The sequence below is a fragment of the Meles meles genome, chromosome 7 (genome assembly GCF_922984935.1).
Source record: "Meles meles chromosome 7, mMelMel3.1 paternal haplotype, whole genome shotgun sequence".
Lineage (NCBI taxonomy): Eukaryota > Metazoa > Chordata > Mammalia > Carnivora > Mustelidae > Meles > Meles meles.
Window position 1 is genome coordinate 35,224,327 of NC_060072.1, and position 21,942 is coordinate 35,246,268.

A 21,942-nucleotide genomic window follows, 5' to 3' on the forward strand; every position below is an offset into this window, starting at 1 on the left:
GAGAGAGAGAAAGCACGTGTGTGGGCTAGTGGAGGAGGGCAGGTAGTGAAAGAGAGAGAAGCTTTAACAGGCTCCACGCCCAGTGCAAAGCCCAACTTGGACATGGGACTCCATCTCATGACAGTGAGATCATGGCATGAGCCAAAATCAAGTCAGATGCTTAACAGACTGAGCCACCAGGCGCCCCTGAAAACAACTGCTTTTTAAAAATAGCAACCACCAGTGTCGATTATCTGATTCCTAATTACAACTTCCATGTGTGGATAATTTTGGACTATTTTTGCTTTGATTTACTTATCTATAAAATGGGATTTTTGTGGTATCTCCTAGAGCTTCTACAAAGACTACCTGAGATGTGCATGTAATGTTCTTAGTATGGTGCCTGGCCCATAATAAATGCACACTAGAAGCCAGTTACTACCAATCACTGGATACTACATCTGTATATATAGATATAACATTATATATTATATATATTAAAATATGTATTTAATACTTATAATGCTATATAAGTATATATATTTAAGAAAAATTTCAAAATTTTTATAAATTCTCTTCTTCTTTAAGTTGTACTACTCATCACTGAGGTAATCATTAGGGACACACTGAGTCTGAGCAATATTCTTCTTGGTCTTCTTGTCTCTCAACATGAACAACCACCCAATAGTATGCATACAAAGTTAATTAAAAGATACAGGGATTATAACTGGTACATTTAAAATCAAATTTCTGACTCAGACACATAATCGAATAGAAGGTTGAGATATGTATGTGTACACTGGTTCATGATGCTCTGTTGTCACATTTTAGATCTATTATCAACACCCACCCCATGTACTTTGCTCTTTGTACTTTGCTCTTTGAAGATTGGGGCCTATCATCTGATTGAACTGTAGCCTCTATTAGCCTTTACATTATTTTCTTGGTAAGAATATTGAGTTGGCCTATAAAAACATATACAATACCATGACTAGGAACTGTAAAGTTTACTAAGTTTATAGTAGACAATATACTAGACAATATACTAGACAATAACTATACTTCATGATCAATAAACTGGTAGGAAGTGTAGAGGACAGGGGTGAACTTGACTTACCTTTTTCTGGTTGGGCATATAAAATAGCAGTGAATTTCCTGCATCTAGATCACTTTTCTGTTATCTTAAGGTAGAAATATAAATATGTTAATGACTTTAGAATGTTCTAGCCAAAAAAGGGCATTTTTGCTTATGCATCATGGGCACTGTTACCACTGAAGATTATTAGAAGAAAGCCTAAGTTGCACCCTAAAAAACAAAACCAAAACAAAACAAAACTGACCCTATATAAACATCAGAAAAGAGTGGCAAGGCAAAAACAGTAAACAAGTCTCTGCAAATAGCCTTCCAGAAATGCTCCTAAAATCTTCAGTTACAGGAAGTATCACTGGAATCAAATAGTTAATGGCATTGCCATCACTAGACCTATTTCAGAACTGCGACAGATGTGTGTATATCAGGAGGACAGACATGGCATCTGCGCTGTGCAGCAGTGTATATTTTCCTTTGAAACCCTGAGTGTGGTCTAATTCCAACTCTGCTATGTTTTTGTGTTGTGGCACTATGTCGACACGAGAATACAATATTTGGAAAGCTATTGTTTCCACAGCTTGCACTGATTTATGCTTCATTCTGTTTGGAGACCTTTGTAGTAGCTCAAACCTGAATGTCATATGTAGCAATGTACTAGAGGATTGTTTCTCACTGCTTTAAGCCACATGCTATTAGATCATCTAAGATTATTTTGTTAACTAGTCTTGGATGATGGTTTACAAAAGAACTTTCAAGAGACCCAAATAAATGAAGGGAATCCAATCTAAAGCTATAGGTATGAACACATATAATCTTCCCAAGATTGACAACATAATAAAAAAAAATATGAGAAAGCGTGTAAAACTTCTCTTAATAACATGTACTTTGGGACAAGGTTTAAGGAAATACATGATTTCAAAACCATTTTCATCCTAAAAGTAAATTAACTTTCTATTATTTCCTTTGAAATAGGTAAAAATAAAAAAAGTCTTCTTAAAGATAGTTACAAAGAAATTTATGAGAAATTCCATTTGGAAGCAAAAGCAGTGCATTTTCTAAACATTATTTTGAAGCTAAGAGAGAGACAAGGAACCATGTAGACAGAACACTCAATTTTCAAAGGCCCCATTTTACATAATTTATCATTATAAAAATCACACTTTTTTGATAATCTCTGATGAATTCAAGTAGTAAAATTAGTCTTTTTCTTTTTGTCATGGACTTTGCTTAAAAATTATTTCCATGAACCAAGGTAGTCAATGCACATTTCCTATGCCTTCTCTATGGAAGTGCTTTTTTGAACAAACCCTATTGTCTACTAAGGAATTCTGCACACACAAAGAGCAGTTTACATGTACAAATACAGAGAATTGTTTTATTCAGCTGAATTACCAGCTTTCAATTTAACTTTCCAAATATTTCTCTTATCTGGCTGATTATTTTATTCATTATCAAGATTTATTTTTGCTTTATGGTCACACATTTCTTCACTATGTACAAAGCATACAGCTGGTGATTAATAAATGTGTTCATTGAGTAAATCAGGTGCATGGACATCGTCAATTAAGGTGAAATGTTACATGGTAGGAAATTTGTTATAATCTCATGGTATACCCATTCTATTGTTTGAAATAAATTTCTAGGCCCAAGATTGAGCCACTCCTGCCTGGGGTGCCATGTCAGCAAAGCAAAACTTCGATAACTTCCATGTCCTATAAATGTTCCCCTTATCCAGACACACAGGGCATTTGGTTAACCAATTCCCAAACACAAGGCCAACTCTGGGCCTTCTCACCACAAACAAAGCTGACTATATGGCCTTAGCAGATTAGGTATTTTCTCTTCCTTGTTCTTTATTCTTTTTTCCTATAAATCTTTCCTGCTTTTTCCCACATTGTGCAGTTCTCCAAAAGGAGACTAACTACATTTCCTGAAATGTTAAATAAAAATTTTTTATTACCAAATTGTCTTATTTAATCATCTTTAACATAGTGTTAAAGCACTAAAAGTACTAGACTCAAAACACTTTTTTTTATTGAATTAAGCTAAATACTATTCATGAAAGCAACAGGATAATGTGGATGGTTTTGAGGGAAAGTCAGAAGAACTATGTATCAGAAAACAGCATGCAGTTACCATGTAGATTTTATTCCATGCTCTAACTTCAAATTAACAAGATATGGCAAATCTAGCCTTGTTTTTATACTGTGACTGAAGATGTTAACATTTTTAAAAGATTTTATTTATTTATTTTTAGAGAGAAAGAGACACAGCATGTGCACACGAGAGGGAGAGGGGAAAAAAGAGAGAATCTCAAGCAGATTCCACACTGAGCGCAGAGACCAACATGGTACTCAATCCCACAACCCTGACTGAGATCATGAGCTGAACCTAAACCAAGAGTCAGACACTGAACCAGCTGAGTCACCCAGGTGTCCCTATTTTTTAAAGTCAACTTATTGTCAGCATATTAATGTTCATATGTGTGAAATAATAAGGTAAAAATAATCACTACTACATATTTAAAGTACATAAAAATGTTAAAAACCCTGAAACTATAAGTTTAAAACAATATTTTTTTCATCTTTCACAATTGATCAGTATTAACATTGTAAAGTTTTATTTTTAAATAATCTATAATATATATTAGATAACAGAATCTATTAATTATTCCATATATTCCATGCCTTTTTTCCACCTTCCTATTTCCAAGGTCAGGGAAAAAATCATGGTTTTATATTAAAATGGCCAATCCAAAGTCTGGGGAATATGATCTGGGGATTTATTGAAGTAAAACAGAAGAAAGCAGCAGCCATAATACATCAGTCCTACAACAACAATTAAAACATAATGTTTATAAATCCTTACAAGCCTTACAAATAAATGTGTTAAAACATTCCCACCATAAAAGCAGTAAAATATTTTATGAAATGCAATCCTTTGTAAATGGAGCATCAGAAAGAATAAAACAAGTTTAAAACCTTTATTTTACAATTTTTTGGTCCTAATCTGATCTTAATGCCTTCCACTGCCCCACAAACTGGGTGGAGTTTGTGCCTATATTTGAGAACAAATTTTGAGCTTAATTTTTATGTTTTCTTCTTGAGAGGTTTTAAGAGTCTAATCTCCTGACAAACAAATGGATCTCCCTGTGCTACACTTTCTTTAACCAATGAATGATTTTAATTTGTATGAAATATTTGGTTCATTTGAAAAGAAACAAAGTGGTCTGATTATGAACATTTTTTAATTTCCTTCTCAGTGTTTTCAAGAGTTTTTATATTTTATAAAAATATGTATAATTTTCATAATTAAAGTCAAATTTCTCCAATAGTCTTTTGAAAAGTCAACCTAATTTTAACTGGAAATTAAAAATTTAAATTGAAATGATAAAAAATGCTAATATAATGTTGAATTCTGGTCACAATAAATGCTTCTATATGACTCATGAAAAGCGAGTTTACTTTCTGCTCTAACATCGGTTAAATACTCACTCTCTGAACCCTGATTTTCTTCACCAAAAAAATGTGTGGATTATCCCAGATGAGTATATATTCCTTCCATATGTAATATTCTTTGTAAGTCATAACTTAAACAAATGCTAAGTATAGAACATTTACTATCTGACTAAAGACTAATATGAAGGCATTTTATTGTCAGTCAAGTATGAATGTCAATGCCTTAGTCCAAATTCAAAATGTCCATGAATCCAATGACAAACAATGGCATAATATTGGGGAATTTGAAAAGAGGAAAACATTAATGGCTTGAAGAACAATCTTTAGATTACTGATTATTCCTAATGTATATTTTTCCACCATCTTTTTTCATTCTAATTTGACATATTAATGCCACTGTATGTGCTGACATGTGAAAAGGGAAAAACACGCATTTTGAGGGATGCCTGGGTGGCTCAGTGGGTTAAAGCCTCTGCCTTCGGCTCAGGTCATGGTCTCAGGGTCCTGGGATCTAGCCCCGCATCGGGCTTTCTGCTCCGCAGGGAGCTTGCTTCCTCTCTCTCTCTCTGTCTGCCTCTCTTATCTGTCAAATAAATAAATAAAAATCTTAAAAAAAAAAAAACCGTGCATTTTGGTGTAAAAACCAAATGCATGAAGATCTATAAATTGAGGATGAGACAGTGGTACTAACTGCAACTTTCTTTCAATGCTTCTATCATGTGCTTATGATCTTGGGAGAACAATGAGAGATATGTAACACAGAGCTGTACCAGTTGAGCTACCTCTACTGAGCCTAACCAAAATTGGTATTCAGGTCCCACAAAGATGCGTGAGTGATTATTAAAAAGAAAATATTTAAGCAACTGGTTTGTTATATAATAAAAACCCAATGATGTAACATCCTATTTTAAAGGAAACCAAAATTCAATACTTGATTTTTAAGATTTACAGATCTAAATCTCTCTTATATTGTATAATCTGTCAATTTACCTCTCATTTTTTACTCTCTCTGTATGCCAGCAACTATGTTATCTTTACAAGCGATTCAAAGATACTTAAATATTGTTTTGTACAAAGGACTTCTGCAACCGAAGAATATGACTAAGTATACTTCTCACCATACTGTAAAATAGAATATAATCATCCCATCATAGAAATATAAAGAGTAAAGGGTGATTCCTTTTTTTATATATACTCCTTTGTGCGTGCGCACGCACACACACACACACACACACACACACACACACACTTTCTTTAACAATAGAGAGTGTAAAAATAGAAAATAAAGCTGAGAAATACTTTGGGATTTTCATGTTAAACATGTTAAATTAAACATATGAAATCATCTTTTCTTCTTCCTAAAACTAAATGGCATTAAAATAAACCTTTGAAGAATAAACTCAAAAGATCAACAGAATCTTTAAAAAAAAAAAGATAAATAGAAGTAGAGACAACAGGGGTTGAAGTATACTAGCAAATTTTGCCGTTTGGAAGGTAAATGTAAGAGTGACAACTTACCTGGTACTTGAACAGGTTAAATCCTTGGTAATAAAAATAGGAATGCCCCTGAGTAGCAAACTGAATTATCCAAAATAGTCACTCAAGACAGAGGAGCTTTGGGCTCTAGTTACCTTATGTGACAAAAGAGAAGGATGAGTCTCAAAACAAAAGAATTTATCAATTCAATGTAAATGATGTGGGAAACAGAGGCAGAAGAAAAGTTATTAAATTTCCTTACTATGTAGAGCCCACTGACAAGTCCTTGAAACGGGCAGAGTGACATTCCTCTAGGGACTCAATGGCTCCTACCTTAATACTTTGCTAAGGGCAAAAGGCAATAATACTAGCCTGACCATCCCCCTACCCACTCCAACCAGGATCCTATAAGTCTACTTTAACATATAAAAATTCCTTGGAAACTTCCTTTACCTCTAAACCCTCCAAGATACCTGCTGGCAATAATCCCCAAGCATATGGCCCAGTATATATCTGAAGGGTCTCATGACTAAGGTTTTATTAGACGGTAATAAATGACATTTTGCCAACAACAGCTAGCCCCTTAAGGTCCTGGAAACCTTGCTTCCAAAATTCCTTAAAGACTTAACCCATCCTTGACCCCCTCCCAACTTGCAAGTATATAATGGACCACTCCTCACAATCCCGGGGCAGTGACTCTTCCTGCCAACAGGTCCTGTCCCCGTGCTTTAATAAACCACCATTTTGCACCAAAGACATCTCAAGAATTCTTTCTTGGCCGTTGGCTCCAGACTCTACCCCACTGGACCTCACCTATATTCTAAAACTTCATCATTAAAAGCAGGCATATAAATCATATCTCATCCCCCACCCAAAGTCAAAGAACATGTCTGTCCCATGCTTACAAAAGTGAAACCAGTATTTTCTGAAGAAAGTGAAGTTGAGAGGTTCTTAATACTATAATAACAGATATAGCAGAGGACAGGTTCAGTCATCAATATGAAAACAGGAAAATTTTGTGAAAGTCTACACCATCCGATCTGGAAACACACCCTTCCCTGGAGAAACTGACCCAAGAGAAAAGTCCTCATAAAGCCAAAGTTAGGTTGGTCAGGCCATTGCTTAATCACTTCACAGAAAAGCCAACAAGGCACAGGAAACGCCCACATATGAATCTACTTAGACATTTTTTTGTTCATGTAAGTGTGAACAGACTAGAAAGCATCAGCAGACATTCAAAGGAAGCTACTCAAACAAAAACAGAAACAAACCAAACAAAGAAAAAAACAAACAAACAAAAAATAAAATAAAATAAAAAAGATTGGAAGAACGTTGCAAGGAGAAGATAAACACACAGACACACACACACACACATGCACACACACTACATAATTAATACCATAGAAAATCATATTACATTTTAATTAAGTAAATAAAATTTAAAAGCAGATTAAAGGGTTTGGGAAAAAAACCAAAGGAAATTGTCTAGACAGTAAAATAGAAAAGAAAAACAGGGGGGAAATTGTTAGGAGATTAAAACATTAAGATCAGGCCAGATTTAGTATCCAAATTCTGGGATTATCAAGAAAAAGAAGCAAAACAAATACCAGAAAAACAGGAAAGGGAAAATTACCAAATACTAGTGTTTTTAAAAATATTGACAAATAAAAATTAGGGCCTCCTAGACTGAACTGGCCAACTGAGATTCTTGCAAAACAAAAGAACAAGCATAAACACACTTCAAGCACATAATTGTGAAATTTCAGAACACTGAGTGAGATCAGTAGAAACAGAAACCAATGTGATGCCTCCATCTTGTTCTATGGAAATAGATAATTCGTAAATTTAAGTATAGAAGTAGTAGAAGCTGGTATTTCCTTCCATGAAGATAACAACCAACTAGAAGAAAAAAAAATTAAAAATGGAATTCAGGGTGAAAGAGTAGAAAGTTGTCACAGGACACTGCCTAGGTGATACATGTTTTATGCTATTTGATTTTAAAATTAAGTATGTCTCTTCACTTAAAATTAAAAATGATTAAAACAAACAAAATGGCAAGTTGGAGCTGTTTTGAAAGGAAGTTTGAGTGTCAGCCTAGCTAGTTCAGCAAGATGTTAGACACTGATGGTGCCACAGAAGGTTTTATTGTTGGTGAAGCATTAGCAGATACTAGTGCAGCCAGTAAGTCTCTCTCCACACCCCCCATTGCTATTCCCATTACAGGCATCTTCGGTTTACACTGCTTAGGAGAGATGGAAAAGGGTTAGATGAGTTTAACTGAAAGTAATAATGTTAAGTAATGTTAAATTTATAGACAAATATAGATCTGGAACAATATTTCTTTGTCCTTTATTCACAATCCTTTCAATGTCCTTGTTGAATAAAATATCCCCCCATCATTCTTTAAAAGTACATATTTCAGTGATTTGCTTTTGACTTTATACTGTTGACTTTAGTCTGTTTAATGAAAAACAGACTAATAACCTCAGATACAATTTATTATGCATAATTATTAGAACTTTTGTACAAAATAGAAAATTGGCCCTAATTCCAATTATTAATGACCATTCCATGGAAACCAGCCTAAGACAGTTTTTTTTTAAAATTGTGTTATTTTCAGTTTCATTTTGGGCATAAAGCAATCCTTTTTAATACTGATTTAAAGATACCTAATTAAACAAAAATATGCCAACTATTCATCTACAATTAAGATATGATGCGGACTTCTTAGAAGTATGGGGCTGCTTGTACAATGATTAAAATGAAGTAGGCAGTATTTTTTATTTTATGATCTCTCAGAGTTTGTATAAAAAAGTCAAGGTTTACACCATTTGAAAATAAAGACTAATGCTTAATTTTATTTATAAAGTCAAATTCATATAACTGAATTGTATAAAAAGATAATATTGATGCAAATGTCCTCACTTCAGGATTAAAACAAAATCAAAAAATAAAATACTACAGAGTAATCCAAATCTTCTAAATGTTTATATAATTTCTATGAAATTAAGTGGCTTTACAATACTTTAAAATATATAATGTACCTGATTAATTATTTTTCCAAAAAAATGCTACTTTGAGTGTCTGCCTCTGAAAGATACAGGATGGAGATATTTAAGTGGAATAAGTTGATATAAAAAAATGTATTATGGCATTATTGGAACTGTTGAGGCAAGGGTCTTAATCTCTTTGGATCAATGTCCTTAATGTGCAAAATGAGAAGTTTTAGCAAGGCAATTTAATTCATAACTAGGAGTTATCACTATGACAATCTATTGTTTCTTCTTGATACAAGGAACTAATTTTAATATTTTTAAAAACATATGGCATAGTTCATTTTCATTAAACATTTTGAATTTCCCTACATGCTGAGTTTACTGTGCAAAATATTGGATCCATTTATTCTAAGTATATCATGACTAGAAATAGATTAAAACTAACATACTGGGGGCGCCTGGGTGGCTCAGTGGTTAAGCCTCTGCCTTCAGCTCGGGTCATGGTCTCAGGGTCCTGGGATCGAGCCCCACGTTGGGCTCTCTGCTCGGCAGGGAGCCTGCTTCTCCCTCTCTCTCTGCCTGCCCCTCTGCCTACTTGTGATCTCTCTCTCTGTCAAATAAATAAAAATAAATTCTAAAAAAAAAAAAAAAAGTCTCTTAAAAAAAAAAACCAAAAAACTAATATACTGGATTAGATATGTTTACCTGATAGGAAAAATTAGTGGCATTTAAAATCATAACTCTCTTTAGCTCTTTAGCTCTTTCTTAAGTAGCATGCACAAAACTACGCAAGATACATCCACAAACATTTTCTAAGCTATAGTTTTTCGTTTAGTAAAATATAATAGTATGATAGTGTCTTATGAAAATATGACAATAAAGCTTTAAAGGCATGGACAAAAAATTGTATATGAAGATAATACAAATTAATTGTCTTGTACTATAGTGTTTAATTTTTAGAAGAATCCAAAGAACAGGGCAGGGACCCAGGAGTATTAAATGTAAAGATCCCCACCACGATGGGAAAAGCTAAAACTCTGAACAGCAGAAATGGCTGAAGGACATTTTTTTAAAACACTAATTATTGGTATCAAGTTATTCTGTAAAGGACCTCTTACTTCATTAAAGCCTCAAATTACTGTAGAAGTAGGTTCTACTTTGGAAAATTATGGAAATACAAGTGGTGTCAAATGAGGTACCGCAGAGCTTAGGAAAGAGGGAAGGAGTAGAGATAATCCATAATTGAATCAGTCTCATAGAAACAGGAACCCCTAGTTGACGCAGAGACAGAACAAGAAATACATGGAAACACACCCATAATCTCCCTCCACAAAAATCACTAAGTGTAACCAGAGAAAAAAGAATTATGTTTCGTAAGTATGTGATTTGGAATTTAAACAAATTTCATTTAACTATCCTGGTACTGGCATACTCTGAATGTCAGAAAATTTGTATGTGGCCATAATACAGTAATCTCATTTTATTTTTCTTCAGAAAACAAAAACAAGAGTAAAAAGTTGGTATATATTTAGATTTGTTACCTAAGAGGTACACCAAAAATACATACCAAAACTAAAAATGTGCTCAAAAAATTTACCATTTCTCAAAATAATTAATTTTCTCAAAGTTATTCTCAATTATTCAATGTTACATTGTATTAAAAAAACATAAAAAATATTTGGGAAAAATTGATTTACATAAATTTTTAAAATGAAAAGATTTCCTAGACTTCTTAAAAGCATTGAGAAGGAAAAATATTAATCCTTACATGAAAATACAATGTATATTATTTCCCAAACCTAGTTGAACATGGAATGTGAATGTGCATGTGTGCATTTCGTGGGAGCCAGGAGTCCCATGCAAAAGCTGTTGAAGGTCTCAAGGAGATTGTTAGTGATAAATGGAAGACCGTTGAGAAAACTGATGGTAAAAATCTAAAGACAGTGAGAAAAATGTTGGAAGCTCTCCTTGAATCAGTGATGGTCTTATTAGTTTCTTGACTAATAAAGTAATTTTGATAAGATACTGTGCCAGTTCCAGACATACCTTATAAGAGTAATGGCACCTTTGTCTTGGTCACTGGGCATCCTAGTCTGCAACTCCTCCAATACAGGGAAAAGTTGAAGGGACCTAAGAATACATGGATTGGAAGAGGAGCCCAGCTGAACCTAGCTTCCAGCCACAACTCCTACAGTACTAAGTACATGATTTTAACCATATTGGATCCTCCACATCTGGCCACCTGCCAGGAAATTACCAACCAATGATTTCAGTTGGTATCTTGTGAAGTAGAAAAATAGCCCATCTATAACCCTGCCTGATATAAATATATTAAATCAATGCATTTCACCCCTTAAACTACACAATGTTATGTCAATTATATCATAAAATAAAATAAAAATAAGATAAAATTGTGCTAAGTTAGGCTTTTTGATATTGGAAACTTTTAAAGTTACAAGATAATCATCCACATAATTTTGTAAATAGGCATTTATTACATTCCTACAGCTAATTAATAAAGGTTTGTGTTATTTAAATACTAAGAAGTGGAGACAGCTTAAATATTGGAAATAAATACTTCCCAGACTAACTGCCAGAATAAGTTATTGCACTATTGGAAATTTATTCTTCAGTCTGAGATTCTGACTTGAAATGGTTTTGGAGTAAACCTGTATGATTCATCTTTCTGAACCTAAATTAACTTGATGAAGTCAAATTGAAATCCTTTCTAAATATGGATTCAAGCCAGGAAATTAAAAATTTCATGAGGTAAGGGTCTGCTTCTACCTTTTCTTCATAGAAAAATTGCTACTAACTGATAAACTACTATTGTATTTTTTTCTTAATATATTTCTAACTGTAATCATTGTCATGACTGCCAACCAGCACTGAATGACATTGCCAGTTATTAGTTGAATGTACAAAATCTTTGAGAGAAATTAATTTGGATTAGTGATTTAAATGTCATCAAGTTACTTCTCTGTAAATGGTCATCAGGTGTTGAGGTGTCTATATTTAAGAACTATTGTCAAATGATAGTTTTTAATTGAAAGAACTCTAAATTTATGATTCATGCATGCTTGACAAACTTTAATAATTTCAAAAACTTAGGTAATTTATTTTAATCGTAAAACAAAGTACATGGTATAATTTAATGTTGAATTGACCTGACAGAGTAAAATGAAAGATGGGGTTTAAAATCTTACCATTTTATCTCGAAAATGTGAAAGTGCGACTACATAAAAAGACCATTCTCAGGTCTAAAATTGACTTTATAAAAATCCATGTAAAAAAAGAAAAAGAAAAATTTAAAAATGCATTAGATAAGCCCATTTGATTTTTAAGATTTTAAATAAATCAGAGAAAAATGTTGTGATCTTCTTCAGTTCCCACTTTGATTTTTAAAATTACCAAATAGAAGAGAAATGTAATACATCAAAATACATCTTTATAAATGAAAGTTATAAAGAAAAATTTAATTGACTTTCTTATCTTCCAATTCCCAATTCCATCACTAAACAAAAGTATACATCAAAATGAGATGAATGTAATATAATCAAAATATATCTTTATATATGAAATTTAAAAGGAAAAAGTTCTTTCCCCCTTATCCTCCAATCACCAACTCTACCACTCTAAAAAGCAAGTCATGTTCACTCTTTGATACATATTTATACACACACGTACACACAAAAACACCTTTTTTCTCTGCTCAAGCACACATATGCCGACACATAATATAAAAATGGGACCTCTCTACATATATTACATTCTCCTTTTTATTTTGTTCATATAATAGCATAAAATAAATATCCCTTCAACCCCCACATGATAGGTAGGTAGGCATTTCACTCATTATTTTTTTTAAGATTTTATTTATTTATTTGACAGAGATCACAGGTAGGCAGAGAGGCAGGCAGAGAGAGAGAGGGAAACAGGCTCTCCACTGAGCGAAGAACCCAATGCAGGGCTTGATCCCAGGACCCTGAGATCATGACCTGAGCCTAAGGCAGAGGCTTAACCCACTGAGCCACCCAGGCGCCCCTAACTCATTATTTTTAATAGTTGAGCTGTATATCCTTTGTTTCTTGAATATGCAGCATAATATAATGATTAAGATCACAGAGGTTTAAGACCAGCTCTTTGGCATTTTATCCACATTATACCATTTGTCAGCTGTGTACATGGAGTGATCATAAAATTGGCCAAATATCATTATCACAAAAAAATTGAGACATATAAGTAAAAATATTATAAATGGATTCTCCAATTACCATATGATAAACCTAAAAATTAATAACAATATTTTAAAATCCTTTCTTTCTGGAGATTTTAAAATACTTGATTAAAATTAAATAAGGTAAAAATATAAACCAAAATTATAGAACTTTAAGAAAACAAAACATCACAAATTATACAAAAATAAACTAAAAATGGATCATGGACTTAAATGTAAAACATAAAAATTTAAAACTTTTAGGAAAAATAAAATGGGAAATCTTTCAGGACCTAGGGCTAGGAGAAGAGTTCTTAGACTTGTCACCAAAGACATGATCCATAACAAGAAAAGTTGGCAAATTTAATCTTATCAATATTAAAAACATATACTTTGCAAAAAGCCCTGGTAAGAGGAATAAAAGACAAGCTACAGATTGAGAAAAAGGTATTTTCAAACCATATCTGACAAAAAAAAAAGAAAAACAGTATATAGTATATATAAACCACTCTCAAATTCAACAACTGAAAAATCAAGTAATCGAATCAGAAAATAGGCTTAAGTCATGAAGTGGCATTTTACTGAAGAGGATGTAAGGATGACAAAGCAAGGATGTGAGGATGTAAGCAAACAAAACGGTTTTCAACATTATTACCCCTCAGGGAAATGTAACTTAACCACAATAACATATTACTACACGAATGTCTAAACTTTAAATGTGGTAATGGCATCAAATGCTGGCAATAATGTGGAGAAAAAAGATCACTCGTCCATTTCTAGAGGGAAGGCAAATTTGTACTCTAGAAAATAATAGGACAGTTTCTTATAAAAGTCAAGACACATTTACCCAAAGACCCAGCATTTGTCTTCTTGGACATTTATCCCAGATAATGACAACTTATGTTCAAACGACCTGTGTTTGAACCTATGAATGTTCAGAGCAGCTTTTTCACAATAGCTCAAAACTGGAAAAAACTGGAATGTCCTTCGGCAAGTGGATGATTAAAAAAATTATGTACATCCATACCATGGAATTCTTCTCAGCAATATACAGGAACAAACTAATAAAACACACAACTTAAATGGGTCCATCACAAGTGAGTAATGGTGAGCAGTCTCCAAAGGTTATATACTGCATAATTCTACTGATATAGCATTCTAGAAGTGACAAAATTATAGAGATCATATGAAGAAGAAAATATTTAATGGTTGCTAAGGACTGGAAGGTGGGAACAGGGAGGGAGATGTCAGTGTCTATAAAATGGTAGTGTGAAGGAACCTTGCTATAGGACTATTCTATCTTGATTGTGGTGGCAGATAAAAGAAACAACACATGGAATAAAACGTGTATTATAAATTACACACTTACATACAAGTTAGTGCATATAAAAACCAGGGAAATCTGAGTAAGTTTGGTTGATTTTCGAAGTCAGTTTCCTGGTTTTGATATTGTTGAGCAAGATAATACGGGGGGAATTGTGTAGAGGACATACAGGATCTTTTTTGTATTATTTATTACAACTGCCTGTGAATCTGCAATTGTCTCAAAATAATGAAATAATGTTTTTTAAAGAAATGTAATGAAAACATTACATATCATCTAAGAAAGTAGGGTGTACTGAGTTAATTACATTTTTATCCTGTCTCCTACTTCTGTGCTTGCTTGCCACACTCTTCACCTACCAAGCTTACTTATAACTCAGGGTTGATTACATTCGAAAGATTTTATGGCATTAAAAGAGTAGAAAAATCAGAACTATCAATTAAATTATTATACAAAACTAAGCTAATAAAATGAATAAATTAATACTTGTATGTGAGAAAGTACATATTACTTTAATTATAGAAGTGCAGGTTTAATGAACTTATTACCAAGTCTGCCAGACTTCACTAAAAAGAAAAAAAAATTAAAAAAACTTTTTTCTTTATTTTTGTTAACCAAAAACTTTATGTTACAGAGAGCCCTTCATCTCCTTTTTCATATTTTCTAAAATCAGTCCAAGGTTTCAAATGAAAAACTTCATAAGATTTAACCGCATATATCTGAACTCTTTTATCTATTATTTGTCATTAGCTAAGGTATTTTCTATGCCATAAATCTACTTCACTGCTACTAACTAAATGCTAATATTATATAAATGAACATTGCAATGGGACATTGTCCTAAAAAAGGCTGAACTAGGGGCGCCTGGGTGGCTCAGTGGGTTAAGCCTCTGCCTTCAGCTCAGGTCATGATCTCAGGGTCTCTGGGATCGAGCCCCGCATCGGGCTCTCTGCTTGGCAGGGAGCCTGCTTCCTCCCCTCTCTGGCTGCTGCTCTGCCTACTTGTAATCTCTCTCTCTCTCTCTCTCTCTCTCTCAATCTGTAAAAAAGAAAAAAAAAATAAAAAAAAAAAAGGCTGAACTATAAGCTTTAAATAAATCAAACAGATTGAAATAGTATCATCAACCATGCTGGAATGGTTTTAATATACCTGAAATAGTCGTTATGTTTTTCTCATTATCCTGTGTCATAAACCCTAATACAAAATTTTCTAGAGCTATGACACAGTCATGCTCCCAAAAATTAAGGGTCTTTTTAAGGCAGAGTGAATACAAGGTATGGCTCAGAAAATGAAATTCAGTTCTTTATGGATTGTACATATTGTGATAAAAATGACAAAGTTGGTATGTGACAGGTTATATTAATATTGGCCTTTGTGTCTTAAAGGTGATCATGGAGGTAAAATTACGCCTGTGCTTTAAATAGTAATGTAAGTTTTCTTTCTTTTACAGATATAACTCATGTTTGCCGAGTTTTATATTCTGGCCTCAGTTCTAGAATACTCCAGAAAATATCATTCACATGCAATTCAATGTATAGTAGTCCTTCTTTATTTGTGGGAGATATATTCCAAGACCCCCAGTGGATGACTGAAACTGCAGGTAGCACCAAACCCTATATTTACAACGTTATTTCCTACACATGCATATCTATGGTGAAGTTTAATTTATAAATTAGACACACCAAGATATTAATAACTAATAATAAAATAGAACAATTATACTGTAATAAAAGTTACGCAAACATGGTATCCCTCTTTCTCGAAATATCTTATGGTACTGTATTGACCCTGGTGATAATGTGAGAAGATGAAATTCTTCCATAATGAGTTGAAATGAGATGAATCATGTAGGCATGCTGAGGAAGTGCTGAGCTACTATTGACCTTCTGACAATTTATCCAGCAGGAGAGTTATTTGCTTTGGGACCAAGGCAGACCACCTGAAGCCACAGAAAGTGAAACCACAGATAAGGGGGACTGTTGTATATAATATCCTCTGGGTTTCAGGCTTAAATTCATGGTTTCAAACAGGAGATATGAGAGTACAGAAGCCAAAGAGTGACAAAGTAAAAACGGAAACCAGAAATAAGACATGTGGTTACATCTTGGGCAAGTGGGGCCAGTTTTTACAGTGATATCCAGGTACAGTGTACATTATGGAAACTCAAGAACTAAAAACCAAGAATAACTTCTAGCATGATAAGGACAAAGAGAGCAATCCAAATACCAGACTGCCCAGATTTTGTTCAACTCTTACCCACACAACGGGGGAAAGTGCCTTTCCCATTCAAGGTTCCCGATTTGTGGATATTTCATTAAGTAGCTATGCTGGACAAGAAGTGGCGAAACGATGAAGAGATGTAACCACATAATTTGCCATTTACATCAACACAGCTGAAGGAGAGGAGCAGATGGGAATTTCTCAGGTGTCAAACATGAGCAAGTTCAAGATGATACTTTCACATATTTTGATATTACACTTGTGGAAAAGGGATGGAAAAAAACACTCAGAATTTCCTCTTCAGTTTCCTTAGGTCAGTTAATCTAGAACAGAGAGCCTAAGGTGAACACTTACATGGTAACACTTATGGAGTGGGGTGGTGCAATCTTAGAGAACAAAGGGAGGGTAATAAAGAAATAAGTTTCAAAATAAGGGAGAACAATTACAAAGGGCTGCATTACTAAGCTAGCCAGTTTTACAAGGAAGGTATCAGTCAGTCCTGTGAAATACTACAGCAGAGGGGCACCTGGGTGGCTCAGTGGGTTAAAGCCTCTGTCTTTGGCTCGGGTCATGGTCTCGGGGTCGTGGAATCGAGCCCCACATCGGGCTCTCTACTTAGCGGGGAGCTGCTTCCTTCTGCTTCCTTCTCTCTCTCTCCGCCTGCCTCTCTGCCTACTTGTGATCTCTGTCTGTCAAATAAATAAACAAAATCTTAAAAAAAAAAAATACTACAGCAGATCAAGCAGTCTGGGGTACTAGGAAGGAGAAAGCTAAACAATAGATCTATTGATTCTTTCCCATCTCTGACTTCCTTTATTCCAAAAATTTCTCCTATGGCATCATTTTCTAAGCCTGATGAGGTTTGAACTCAGCCTTTAGAGATAAACCCTGGGGATGGCAGTGTCCCTGTAGGTCCAGTACAGTCAATGTGCAGGCACAGAAGTTCTTCCTTGCCAACTGAGACTTTCCATAGGGGCTTTTGGGCTATAGGCAACAGAATTTGATAGTATTCTTCAGGTTTTCTATATTTACATTGCCTTTCTGTCTACTTATTGTACAATTGCTGAGAGAAATGTTGAAGTCTTTAACTGTATTTGTAGATTGGTCTATTTATCCTTCTAGCTATGTCCATGCTTGTGCCACGTGTTGAAGATCTGTTATTAGTGGATACAAATATTGGATTGCCATGTCTTTTTAATGAATTGATCACTTCTCTACTATGAAATCTCCCTCCTTACTCTGTTATAATATTTTCTTATTATGCAATCTGCTTTTTAGTTTTTAATATAGAATATTTCAACTACATTGTGATTAGTATTTCCATGGTACATTTATTTCCATGTTTTAACTTTTAATCTCTCTATGCACATAGTTACAGTTTTATCCAATCCGACAAAGTGCCTTTTATTTATTTATTTAAAGATTTTATTTATTTCTTTGTCAGAGAGAGAAAGAGAGCAAGAGCACACAAGCAGGGGTATTGGCAGGCAGAGGGAGAAGCAGGCTCCCTGCTGAACAAGGAGACCAATGTGGGACTCAATCCCAGGACCCTGGGATCATAACCTGAGCTGAACGGAGATGTTTAACTGACTGAGCCACCCAGGCATCCCATGACAAAATGCTTTATAATTGGAATGTTTACGCCATTTGTATTTAATGCAATTATGGATATGATTGCTTTAAATTACCATCCCACTATGTGTTTATTATTTATCTTATCTTTTTTTGTTGTTATTCTGTATTTCTTTCATCCTTCCTTCTGAATGTCCAGCTATTTAAAAAAAAGTTTCTCTTCTCAAACTCATTTAAACTCATGAACATTTTGCCATCCTTTGTGAGCTCTGGGAATCGTCTGTCTTACAACCTGTAGTCATTCTTGCACAGACTCATGCAGTTTCACCCTCTATATTAGCGGCTTTATATTCAGCAATAGATTCAAGGGAAATTATCATATAGATGTTTGTAGCTCTTTACCTGAAGAGTTCCCTCCTGTCCAGTATTTTGCCCCTAAAAATTTTAGCCACCTCTGCTGCTCTGAACTTGAATTTGTAATTCAGAAAGATCACACTGTATTCTGGGTCAATACTCATACTTACACCAGAAAATGTCCCTAGGCAGAAAAGCAGGTGATTAGAGCCATTATATATTTTATTCCTTCTTTCAGGGATCATAGTCTTGTGCTGTTTTGTGATGTCTGAATTGTTTTGTATATTTTGTACAGTTTCCTAGTTGCATATGACAGGACAGTAAGTCTAGTATTAATATTTCACATGGTCGCAAAGGGAATTCTCACTAACCATTCTGGGAAAAGAATATAAGCAATAGATAATACTAGTGATCTTAAGATATAATGATTAGGCAAAGCAGATGAAAATATAATATTAAAATATTAAAGTAACAACTAAATAGATTTAAAAAAGAATATGAACATAAGCAAAGCTAACCTATTATAATTCAAGACCCTACTAGTCAGTTGAGGTAAGTGGTAAGTGACCAACAGGGACCATGAACAGAATTACTATGCTATTGGTAATAATCTCTTCCTTCACCTATGTGCTGATTACCTCAGTGCATTCATTTTGTGCAAGCTGAGCTGCACACTTTGAATATATGAATTATGTATGCATATATAGACATGCATAAGTATATATATTTCAATAAAATAATATGTCTACATTATACCACAGAAATTACCAGAGGAGAAATAAGTTTAAAGCACATGTAGTGGGGTGTCTGGGTGGCTCAGTGGGTTAAGCCTCTGCCTTCGGCTCAGGTCATGATCTCAGGGTCCTGGGATGGAGCCCCACACCAGGCTCTCCGCTCAGCAGGGAGCCTACTTCCCGCTCTCTCTCTGTCTGCTGCTCTTCCTAATTGTGAACTCTCTTTCTCTCTGTCAAATAAATAAATAAAATCTTAAAAAAAAAAAAAAGCACGTGCAGTATATATGGAAAGAAATGGAAAACAACTTTGTTATACTGGTAAGTATATAAATATCTGAAAATATTTTGAGAAAAGTAACACAAAGTTTCAGTTACTAAAATACTAATAGATAATTCAAATATACACTAGGATTCATTAAAGAATAAGGAAATGAAACAAGTTAGTAACAAGCTAGTAAAGTAACAACTTAGTAAACAAATCATAGTATTAAGCAAATTACTAAGACAAATTGTAAAATATTCCACATATTCAAGTAAATTTTAAAAAGCATGTGTGGGGCGCCTGGGTGGCTCAGTGGATTAAGCCGCTGCCTTCGGCTCAGGTCATGATCTCAGGGTCCTGGGATCGAGCCCCGCATGGGGCTCTCTGCTCCACCGGGAGACTGCTTCCTCCTCTCTCTCTCTCTGCCTGCCTCTCTGCCTACTTGTGATCTCTCTCTCTGTCAAATAAATAAATAAAATCTTTAAAAAGCATGTAGAAGGTACATAAAGAGAAATATCAATAGAGCAAGAACAGAAAGCTAGAACAGTCTAAAGCATTTACAACTAGTTTATTCTTGGGGCACTTGGGTGGCTCAGTCAGTTAAGTGTCAGCCTTTGGCTCAGATCGGTTCCCTACTCAGCAGGGAGTCTGCTTCTCCCTCTGCCTCTGCCTCTGCCTCTGCCTGCCCGGCTCGTCCTCTGTCAAATGAATAAATAAAATCTTAAAGAAATAAAAAAATAAAATTAACTAGTTTATTCTGAAAGTAGTATTTTTAGCCAGCAAGGTATGACTATACATTCGAGAGAGTGAGAACAACCTGAATTACACACAAACTACTCTTAGCTATGTGAGTATTCAATTATTTCCCCTTCCAGTATGTATATTAATTTGATTATCCAACAAGAAACTGTGTTTATGGGAGGGGCAATTTATTTTTTTATTTTCAAGTTCACTGACACAGTGAATCAAAGCCATGACTCCTTTTTCCTCTTGTGATAATTATGTATTTCATTTAAAAATGTCTTCATACAACAGAGATATTTATCTTTAGGTTATAAAATATGTTGTTACCAATTTTGAGGTTTTCCTTAATTTTTGTATATGCCAAGTGGATAGATATATGGTATTATAATTCACAAATTTATATCTATCAATATTTTCATTCACAATATTATTCATTAATTTCTTAACTCAAAAAAGTGTGTATCAATCTGTAATCATGAATTTCTGATCTAAATTTTCTCTTATGCTTGTATTTCTTAATACATTTAAAATTTTAATAATCTGACATTTAAATTGCTAACATCTGATATGAAGTAAGAGCTGACTTTCTCAGCCTGCTTTTCATACTAAATGGGTAACAAATTGAGATCACTCTCTAAAAGTTAAGAGCTACCTGCAAATCATAGCACAACACATTTTCTTTGGAATATAGTCAACATATATAGGTTGTGGATTTTCTAAACAAAGATTCCTGGAACTATAGTCACTGTCTTCCCTCCTTCCTTCTTCCCTTCCTCCCTTCCTTATTCCCTTCTTTCCTTTCTTCCCTTCTTTCCTTTCTTCCTTCCCTCCCTTCCTTCCTTCCGATTTCAGGTTCCTGTGTGACATCATTCCTTCTTGCCAGCAATGTTTTCTTTTCTGCTTCCTCCTCTTTTGCATTTTTTTAAAACTCCTTATGATTCCTAGTGTTTGCTTCTTTCCAGGCATATGGATGAATCACTAAATGGGCTCCAATTGAGCTAGTATTTTCAGAATTATTTAATAAAACCCATGGTCACAGTCATATATATAGAAGATATAACTTTCATCTGCTATTTTAATGTGCTACTAATAAGTAAATACTAACATATCTACTAATTAGTTAATCATGAAATAATTAGATAATTTGTCTTTTTAGCTTTGTGCTTTTGTAAGTTTTCAATTTACAGAAAAGTTACAAGGATGGTTCAGATAGTCTATACACCCTTCATTCATTAACATAACCTAACATTAACATAGCCATTGCACATTTATCAAAATTGAGAGTAACATTAACTAACTACAAACCTCACTTGGCTTTCACCAGTTCTAACACTGATATCCCTTCTCTGTTTTAGGAACCAATCTAGGATTTCACATTGCACTAGTGTGTGACTGTATTCTGTGTCTTTGTCTTTCATGATCATTTTCTGTATATTGTACTTACTCTAATGGTAGCTAAGGATTTTTATGTATATGCTCATATTACATACCTGTAAATAAAGATAAACTAAATTTCT